Here is a 10547-nt window from a genome sequence, read left to right on the forward strand (position 1 = left end):
TATACAAATACATACATGCAAAATGCTGATCTCCCCTCTCACTGAGTTATTCAGTATTAGTAAAAACTCGACTTACCGTAAGAAACTTAAGAACCTGTAGATCTTAGATTCTTAAATTACGGTCTTACAGAAATTGGGGGCGCTGAGAGATAAGGCTTTCCAGACTTTCGTTTTTGTATATTTTAAAAATAAATTAACGGAAACATTTTCTTCGCACGAATTTGTTTGATGTGGCATTTTAGGCGGCGAACTGTCAAACAGCGGAAAAAAAAGTACAAAAACAAAGTATTTTCGCTTCTGGCTTAAGTTCATATGTTAAGTAATCATTGGCAAATTCTTAAGGTAACTAACCGAGCTTTAACTTATATAGAAGATTAAGTTCCTACGTAAATAACTATACAATGCGTTGAGCAAAATTTTGAGTTATGCTGCCTACGCTGTTAAGAGAATTATTTATTTAAAAATGTTTATAATATTTCAGATGAATGAAACATATCAGCATCCCGGAAAGTGGCACGAAAACCACATAAATCCAGCTTTAATCCGGATTGATAATACTCATTTCATAACGTCACATGTAATAAAAAATTTGGAGCACAATGCCGTATACGAAGCCATTGTACAAGCAAAAAACAAATATGGATGGAATGAGGTAAGCCATTTTATATATATATGCATGTGTGTGTAAGCGATTTTGGCCGAGTTCAGCAAAGCACGCCAGTCGTTTCTCCTCTGTGCCAACTGGCGCCAATTGAAAACGTCAAGTGAAGCCAAGTCCTTCTCCACCTGATCTTTCCTCTTCCGCTTCCAGCGGGTTCCGAGTTGGAAACTTTCAGAGCAGGAGCGTCGGCGTCCATTCGAACGACCAAGCCAGCGAAGCCGCTGTATTTTAATTCGCTGCACTATGTCCATGTCGTTGTAAAGCTCATACAGCTCATCGTTCCATCGTCTGCGGTACTCGCCGTCGCCAACGCGTAGAGTCCCGTAAATCTTCCACAAAATCTTTCTCTCAAACACTCCAAGAGCCAAGAGCCTCATCGGCTGTTGTCATTCTGCGCCATATACCAGCACGGGCATGATGAGTGATTTGTAGAGCGTGGTTTTCGTACGTCGAGAGAGGACTTTACTCCTGAATTGCCTACTCAGTCCAAAGTAGCACTTGTTGGCAAGAGTGATTCTGCGTTGGATTTCAATGCTGACATTATTATCGGTGTTAATGCTGGTTCCCAAGGTTCTCTACTTTCTCGAAATTGTAACTGTCAACAGTGACGTGGGTGCCAAGGCGCGAATGTGCTGACTGTTTGTTTGATGACAGGAGATACTTCGTCTTGTCCGCGTTTACCACCAGACCCATTCGCTTTGCTTCCCTATCCAACTTAAAAAAGGCAGAACAAACTTCGCGGTTTTTGTTACCGATGATGTCGATGCTATCGGCATAAGCCAGCAATTGCACGCTCTTGTAGTAAATTGTTCCTGAGCGGTTCAGTTCTGCAGCTCTTATTATCTTCTCCAACATAAGATTAAAGAAGTCACATGAAAGGGAGTCGCCTGTCTGAAACTCCGTTTTGGGCGAACGGCTCGGAGCGGTCTTTCCCAATTCTGACGTAGCTGGTGTGTGGTGGTGGTGTGTGTATTAGGTTGGCCAAAAAAAAAAGTAAACTCGGAATTTTAATGCTTTCACCCCTAGGTTTGTTCTATACCGAAAAAAATATACCCATATTTTTTTAATTTTGAAATAAAAAATAAGTATTTACATACTTATGTAAACCATTTTATATATCTATACTACGCACAAATGGTGTGGCATGCAACTCCAGCAGGGCATCAAAGTTTATTTGAAAGAATGAAAGGACGATTTGAATGTTTAAAGTAAGGATTACTTGCTAAAATGTTTATTGAAAATGTTTGGATCTCGGAGAATACTTTACAATACATATTACCCTGTGGTGTGAGATGGAAGGTGGTGGCTGATAGGTGTCCGTGATTGTTCATGTTGAAACTGAAATGACCGCACTAGTTTTTGACTCGTTTAGCCGAACGCTCACTGCTCGTCTCCACAAGATAAAGTTTATATCTTGATACGTATGTTAGAATATAAATAGCCAATGGAGACAAGAGTTCGACAGATTAAGCCGATCCGATTTGCTTTTTTAATTCCTTTAAAGCTTAAACTATTATGCATCTGAGTCCTCCTGTCATAAATGTGTTCTCATGTTTCGTTTTTATGATGTACGGTAGCGAGAATGTAAGTAGGGAAGACACATTTTAGCAAGTTTTGGCTATTTTTCTTTGTTTAAAATTCTTTTTTACTTTTTTATGAAAATATAGCTCACTTTCTAAACAAAACTCTGTAAATGAATTTCAAGCTTTGTAGAACAAAAGTTCGACAAATTTTAATAAACGTTCATCAAAGTTTGAAACTGTTTAATCAGATTTTATAGAACTAAATTGAGTATGCAGTTTTTTAAATTTTAGTATAATAAAGGACTTATAGTTGATTTTTAGAATTTTTTTTTTTTTTTAAGTTTAAAATTTTAACTTACATAGTTTTTCTTAGTTAACGAGCTACACTTTCATAAAAGAATGATAAACATTGAATAAACGAAAGGGAGATAGCCAAAGAATGCTAAAATGTCTCCTCCATATTTATATTTTCGTCACTATATGTATTGTTACGATTATCCTTGAATTAATAGCTAAATTTCTAGGTTCTTTTCAGTGGACTGTTAAATTATTTACGTTACATTAATGCTTTCATCATTATTTTAAAATCTACGGTTAGTGTTTATTAACAAACTGCATTGAAAACACAATTTGTATAGCAAGGCGAATTCATATAAGGGGGTGTTGCTAGAACAGCCGCTCTTATTCGCCTTGGCATGCAGATGTCAAAACTTCTTTTGAGTGAGTGCGGAAGTAAGAGTGTTGGAATTTTTTTCCCTCTTCCTGCTTGAGCTAAGAATAGCTGAAATTTTACATTTCTGTACAAGCGAAAACAAAACACAAACATAGTTTTTGTTTTTGTACTACCGCTACTATGCCTCGAAGAACTTTGTTTTGCAGACGTTGGATGGAAGTAATGCAGTTTTCACTAGCACATTCCCAGAATTGTATGCCGAAAGTCCAGCCTGGCCTTAGAATTTGTTTGTATATGTTAATTTTGCTGTGAATTGACAATCTTGGACGCCTACCAATGAGGTAATATAATATGTTTAATTTCAAATCAAGCTCATTTCATCATTTCTTGACGTGAGCTTTCCAGCGCAATTTGGCGTCGAGTGTAGTACCGAGATATTTGGCTTCGTTGAAGTATGTGATTATTGACTCGTCAATGAAAATTGGTTGTATGATGTTTTTTTTTAAGAAAACACTATGTGGGCTGATTTGCTTTTATTTAGGTTAATCCTCCATTTCTTAGCCCACGATGTAAAACATGGTTAGCAGCTTCTTGTAGCTTAGTCGTAGCATTTTAGATAGTGTTACCGACTGCAAGAAGCGCAGTATCATCGGCAAATGTTGCGGTTACATACTGATTTGCCAATGGTAGGTCGCATGTGTAGGGCACACAAGATGCGCCCCTGTGGTACGCCAGCGCTCATCTTCTTTAGAGATAAATAGGCATTTTCGTATTTTACACAAGAGTACCTCTCATTGAGATATGACATAAGCATCTTACAGTATTGTAGTGGTCGCATGGACTTAAGCTTTTGAAGTAGCCCTACGTACCAAACCTTATCGAATGCTTGTGATACGTCAAGGAAAACTGCGAAACATACTTTCTTCTCGTCCATAGCATTTTCAATAGTGCTTACAACTCTGTGTATTTGGTCAATCGTTGAGTGATTTTTCCTGAAACCGAATTGGTGAACTCCCGTTCATCAGTTGCTTGTTCTCAATAATTGGTATTGGCCAAGCTAAAATAAGCTTTTCGAATAGCTTCGACATTGCTGGTAGTAGCCGTGTAGGCCTATATGAGGACACTTCGTTGGGTGGTTTGCCAGGCTTGGGTAACATAGTAACTTGCGCGAATTTCCAATATATAGGTACATGCTTCAAGCTAAAGCACTTATTTAGCGAGCTGGTCAAATAAACTTTGAATTTTGTTGTTAATTTACGACGAAATTCGGCTATTATTAAATCAAATCCAGGAGACTTTTTTAATTTCTTTTTGTTAATCTGTTTGCCAACTTTTTCCGGTGTAAGTGGACTAATATGGATATCGCATTCAGACCAGTATCCAGTTGGTTCTATTTCATCGAAGCCATCATTAGGGCTAAAGGTCTTTTACAGATGCTCAGCAAACAATGTCGCTTTATGCTCACTAGTTTTGGCCCACTGCCTTTCATTAAATTTAACTGGAGCAATGTGTTGCATTGGTCTATTGAAATTTTTAGCCGCCTTCCACAAGGAGTATTCTGTACTTTTATCAGCCATGAGACCAATCAGAAACCGATTAAATGCGTCGTTTTTAAATGTCTTGATCGTTGTGTGTAGCTGTTTATCTGCTAAGTTAAGTTTCTATTTAATTTCTGGAGATCTAGTTTGCTGCCAGCGTTTTCGTAATTTCCGTTTTTTTGCCACTAAGTTCCTTATAAAGGGTGGGTATCTTTTTCCCTGGGGAGCTGGTTTTGGTGCAGTTGTACTATTGCACATCGCCAACTAAAGTTGTTGGGTGAAATAAGGTACTGCGTTTTCCAGCTGCTCGCTAGTGGTGATGTGGTTGTATTTGACTAGTTGTTCTAGCTGTAGTTGAAAATATTTCCAGTCTGTGAAAGCATTCGTCAACCTTATCTCTCTTTGATTTTATTCTGCATCTTGCGAAATTACTAGTTGCACCAGCGAATGGTCGGAGCTAAGATCAAAACCTTTATTTTACATTGAATAAGAAAAATACTATGGATTGCAATGCAAAATATAAGCGGTATGCTTAGAACATACTTTTTTAGTTATTTGTTTATGTTTTTCTTTTATTATTATTAGGGATTATTAAAAGTATTTGTTCTTGAATGAATCTATATTCAGGAAGCTTTTTAATGAATCGGCATCGGCAAAAAATTGGGAATCGGTCGGACTCTAATGGGGACCGCTCATTGCTCTTAACGAGAAATATATCACCCCTATTGAGAGTGTCGACTAGCAGTAGATAATCAACTATTATCCGATCATCGATTATCGCTGATATTGCCAATGTCGATTACCCGATCAGCTAGCGACTGTGAATAGTCGATAATCATTCTACTGCTATTTTTTAGTCGTTTGAGTATCAAAAACGAATTTAATTTAAAACAAGTAAGAGCAGCGCTGTCTTCGGCTATGCCGAAGGCTTCATACCTTTCATGAACATCTGCAAATTTTACTTTGACAGATTACTGCTTTTGAATATATCTGCATACATCGATAGAGGAGTTACATACTTATATAAAAAATCGCATCTAAACAATCAGAGGTATGGAAGATATACTTTATATGGCACCAATCTAAGTGATTTTCACTGCTATGTGATCGGTATGTAAACCGGTAACACAATTTATTGGGTTTAGTTTCCTACATAAAGGAGATATATGGCAAAAACTGGTATCTGAACAATCAGTGCTATAGGAGATAAAGCTTATACAGCATAGATTTTGATGATTTTCTCAGTAGACTTTGTATTATTATTTATAAAATATCTTACGAAATTTATCGGTTTTAGCTGTTCAAATAAAGGAGTTTTACCGTAAAATCCCATATCTGAACAATCAGATGTATGGAAGATATATGTTGTAGTCATCCGATCCTTGTTATATTCACTGTAAGTATTCTGTAAATAATGAGTGAAAGTGGTGCGAAATTTCATGTTCCTAGCTGCATAAATGGAGGAGTTATGATAAAAGACCTCATATCTGAACAATCAGTTGTATGGGGTCTGCAGGTTATAGTGACCCGATCTTTGTTATTTTCACTGTAAGTCTTCTGTTGATAATGAGTGAAAACAGCGCGAAATTTCATGGTCCTAGCTACATAAATGGATGAATTATAACGAAAAATCTCATATCTGAACAATCAGTTGTATGGGAGCTTTAGGTTATAGTTACCCGATCTTTTTAATTTTCACTGTAAGTTTTCTGTTAATAATTATTGAAAACAGTGCGGAATTTCATGTTCCTAGCGATATAAATGGAGGAGTTATAACGAAAAATTTTATATCTGAACAATCAGTTGTATGGGGGCTATAGGTTATAGTGACCCGATCTTTGTAATTTTCACTGTAAGTATTCTGTTGATAATGGGTGCAAGTACTGCAAAATTTCATGTTCGTTGCTGTATAAATGGAGAAGTTATAACGAAAAATCTCATATCTGAACAATCAGTTGTATGGGAGCTATATGTTATAGTGGCCCGATTCTTCCGGTTCCGACAAATGATTAATACATTATAAAAATACACCAACATACCAAATTTGATACGGATATCTCGAAAACTGAGAGACTAGATTGCATACAAACAGACAGACAGACGGACAGACGGACAGACGGACAGACGGACATGGTTAAATCAACTCAGCTCGACGTTCTGATCATATAAGTATACATTTTAATGGGTCTATCTCTTTTTGTTCTGGTACTTACAAACATCGGACCAAAGTTATAATACCATTTCATGCTCATGAAAGGTATAAAAAGTGATAACAAAATGGATAAAAAGTAAGTTAGTTTTCTTTTGCTTGTATCCGAAACCAACCTTACGCAATTTAATAACTTTCAAATTACAAATTCTATGATACTAAGCATCCACAAGGGAAAGCACGATATGGAACAGACATTCTCATTCATAGCAGAATAAAGCACTATGAATTAGAACTGCAAAGTGATGAGTTCAATCATAATACTGCAATACACGTTGATGACCACTTGGGTGGCCGTACTGTATCTGCTATATACAGCCCCCCCTCGTTATAACATAACGGAAAAACAATTTGGTGACTTTTCCTAAGTTTGGCAGTAAGTTTATTGTAGCAGTAGACTACAAAGCCAAACATACATTCTGGTAGTCTAGATTGATTACACCAAATGGTAGAAATCTATATAAAGTAATCCAGAACAGAGGATTTGACGTATTGTCTACTGGTCAGCCAACGTATTGGCCTTCTGTCCCCCAAAAAATACCCGCTCTTAGTGACTTTGGTGTAACAAAGGATATTGCGCGACACCAAGTTCTCTCTTCAGATCATTCACCCTGCCTCATAACATTATCAATGTTTCTTAACTATGAAGAAAAAGAAAAAAATCGTACAAATAAGCACACAAACTGATTAAAATACAAAAAGTATGTCAGTTCGCACACTGACCCGCAAATTCTTATTCGGACCAAGGATGATATCGACAGAGCAGCTGAAAATCTCACTGATAAAATAGTTGAGGCCGCAAAATTTGCAACACCAAATCCTTCTATTAAACATCGCAGTTCTTACTGCCCTGCCCTTCACACCCCAGACATTCTTAACTTAATGAGTATAAAGCGCATATTAAGAAGAGAGTGGCAAAGCATTCGCTCTCCTAAGCTTAAACAGGAGCTGAATGCGTATACAAAGGAATTACGAATTTCGCTTCAGGCGAAAAAAGAAAGAAGTACGCAGCCAGTCCTTGTCTGCGTTGAAGCATGCGAAGAGGCCCGTTCTTCGAGAAGCACCATTACGTACGAAAGCTGGGCGAGGATAAAGCAAACGCTTTTGCCTGTCATCTTTCACAAGTCTTTAGACCCAATGAGGGCGCTCATCCTTCCAATATTTCAATACCCTCCAGTAGCCTTACCACAAATCCGCTTCGGTTTAAAAAGAAAAATTTAATTCACACAATTGCTCATGACATTCAGAAGAATAAAGCACCTGGTTAGGATTAGGGATAAATCGATACCATCAAGGTATTACTCAAATCAGTACTTGTACTTGTATCAAACAAGGTATCGATACCTACTCAGTATCGGAAAGGTATCGAGTACTTGTACATAGAATTACTATTTTGCATATTTTTCAAAGTTATTGTGTTTTTTTTCACAAAAAAATGCATTTTCACAAGATAATTTTTTTAATATTCTTTCACGCAAAAATTTAAGACAACCATTATTTTTGTATAGGATTTGATTTCAAAAACATTAGAATACATATTTACAAGATTAATAGAGACATTTTTTTCATATAAAATAAGTTTAAGGAAAGAACTTTTTTTGATGTGTATACATCTTTGGTTTCGGTAGGGTAAAATTTGCGAAGCTGTAACGCATCTCCCAGCATAAAATTTTGAAGGGCTTAGCATGTGTATTTCCGCATACAATTTTTATTTTCATTAGAAGCACCCGGTGTTTGTGTGCCAAATAATTGCATACATTTACTGCCGTCCCTAAATTGGAGCGCTAAGCGTTGCGTTATCCATTGTCGACGAGTGTCAGCGCGCGCTATCCCCAAATCAACGCGTCGTAATTTTTGACGTTTTCTCAGATCCTCTCGTTTTTATTCTCGTTTTCTCTTTCACTTTTTTGTCCTTTCTCTTTCTTTCCGTCTTCCGCATCCAACTTCAACACGTAACGCCCTGTCAAAAATGAAAATTCCATTTGCTCGGCGTTAGCGCCGCGTTATTGTGGGATGCTTCATACAAATTTTAAGGGCATGAGGATTTTTGACAGTTGTTTGGCGCTTGACGCGCCAATTTAGGGATGGCAGTTAGGCGTATGCATAGCAAGAGGAAATGCGCTAAAATTGATTACTACGATTATTTAAACTCCGCACGTGCATACGGCTTTGTACTTATGTATGTACATAAATATGTATGGACTCATTTGTTGCAACTGGGCATGAATCACGTAACTTTGAAGCGATAGTCGTTCAAACGATACTGACAAAACGATGCATAGCGGTTCGGATAGCAGATCTAGCTGGACGAAAGTCGAAATTTGTTTGTTTTTAAAATACTTAATGGTACTTGGAATACATTCCTGACAATACATTCAAATAGAAATTGCATTTATTAAAGCATTAACATATGAAAACAAACAAAAAAACAATTCAACGCCGCCTATTTGAGAACTCTATTGTGAAAGCTGAAATTTAACTTAAAAGATTGCTAATTGCACTCACAGATATTTGCATAATTGCAAATTGACTTGATAAACAAAAAATTACACTTATTCCGCTATAGATTCAGAGGTCATATCGCAATTTATGTCCACATTGATATAAGCAAATTTATTCTGAAAAACCGTCGTTTTGATTAATTAAAAAAATAAATTAAAGAGTAGGAATAGTAAAGGCCGCCGAAGGCCGTTATAAAATCACTTGCATATTATTCTTTACACCTTCGCAAATGCAGAGGGTAAGATCGATAACCAAGTCTAACCAATTGGCTTAGATATTTAGATTTTAGTGACGATATGTCAAATCTCAAAATTCAAAAGTAATTATTAACAGGAATGTATCTGAATATAAATATAAAATCAGTGTCGGATCCACGGGGGGGCGGGCATTGGTTGTGTGTTAAAACAGAAAAATACTTGGAGTTATAAAAACTTTGGTTATGTAAGAGTTAAAAAAAAATATTACCTCGCGAATTTTCCGCTTTCTGAAATAACAAAATTATACAACAGGCATGCAAATCTTTAAGCGCTGTTATACAATTTTTTCTGAAACTTATTTGTGTTTCTTGCTGTGATCTTAAATTTTAGTAATGGTAAGTAAAATCTTAAGAAGTGAGTTGTTTGACATTTGGAGAAGTGTTGCTGAAACTTCTAGAAGACAACAGGGTGTCCGCGATTATGTGATTAGTAAATTGAAAGAAATATCTGATGAAAATGCTCGTTCCGAAGTAAATAAAGTAAATGACTTTAGATTCGTAATCAGCAACCCAGAAAACCCCCCCCGGTACCCAGTTTCATAGAAATCTACCGATTTTGTTTTATTTTCGTCCGCCATATTGGATCCGCCATTTTGAATTTTTGATAAGTGACTTCAGATTCGTAATCAGTGACTCAAAAATACCCTAGGTAAGAAGTGGTGTAAAGATCCTTCAACGAGTATTTGTTTAAATAGTTTCATCCAGCTAGATTTGCGATCCGAACCACTGTGCGATGTTGTCAAAACACTGATTTATGCATTTGTGTTGCTGTTACATGTTACTGTTACTGTTACGTGAAGCAAAACTGGAATCGAGTTGACGATATCGGACAAACGATCAAAAAAATTTTGATTTTTATGAAGCAAGACAATCTCGACACGATATCGTTCAGACGATTGTCGTCATACGTGATTCATGGCCCTGGTTTTGATATTCGTAGATAGTTTTCGGCATAGGTTTAGTAGTCTATTTTGATAAAAAAGAAAGGCGAAAATTTAAAAAAATACCGATATAATTTTAACTGGGACCGTTGATAACTGATGAACATACATGAATATATGTATGTATAAAATGCATATGTATGGATGATATAATAGCTCTGATCCAATACTTTTCGTGTAAAATCCTGGAAAAAGGTCAAACAGCAAAATCACTCTCTGAAGTGAGAGTAAAAAGTGTGTAACA

This window comes from Rhagoletis pomonella, unplaced genomic scaffold (genome assembly GCF_013731165.1).
Source record: "Rhagoletis pomonella isolate Grant_MI unplaced genomic scaffold, Rhpom_1.0 Rhpom_scaffold_00005, whole genome shotgun sequence".
Taxonomy (NCBI): Eukaryota; Metazoa; Arthropoda; class Insecta; order Diptera; family Tephritidae; genus Rhagoletis; species Rhagoletis pomonella.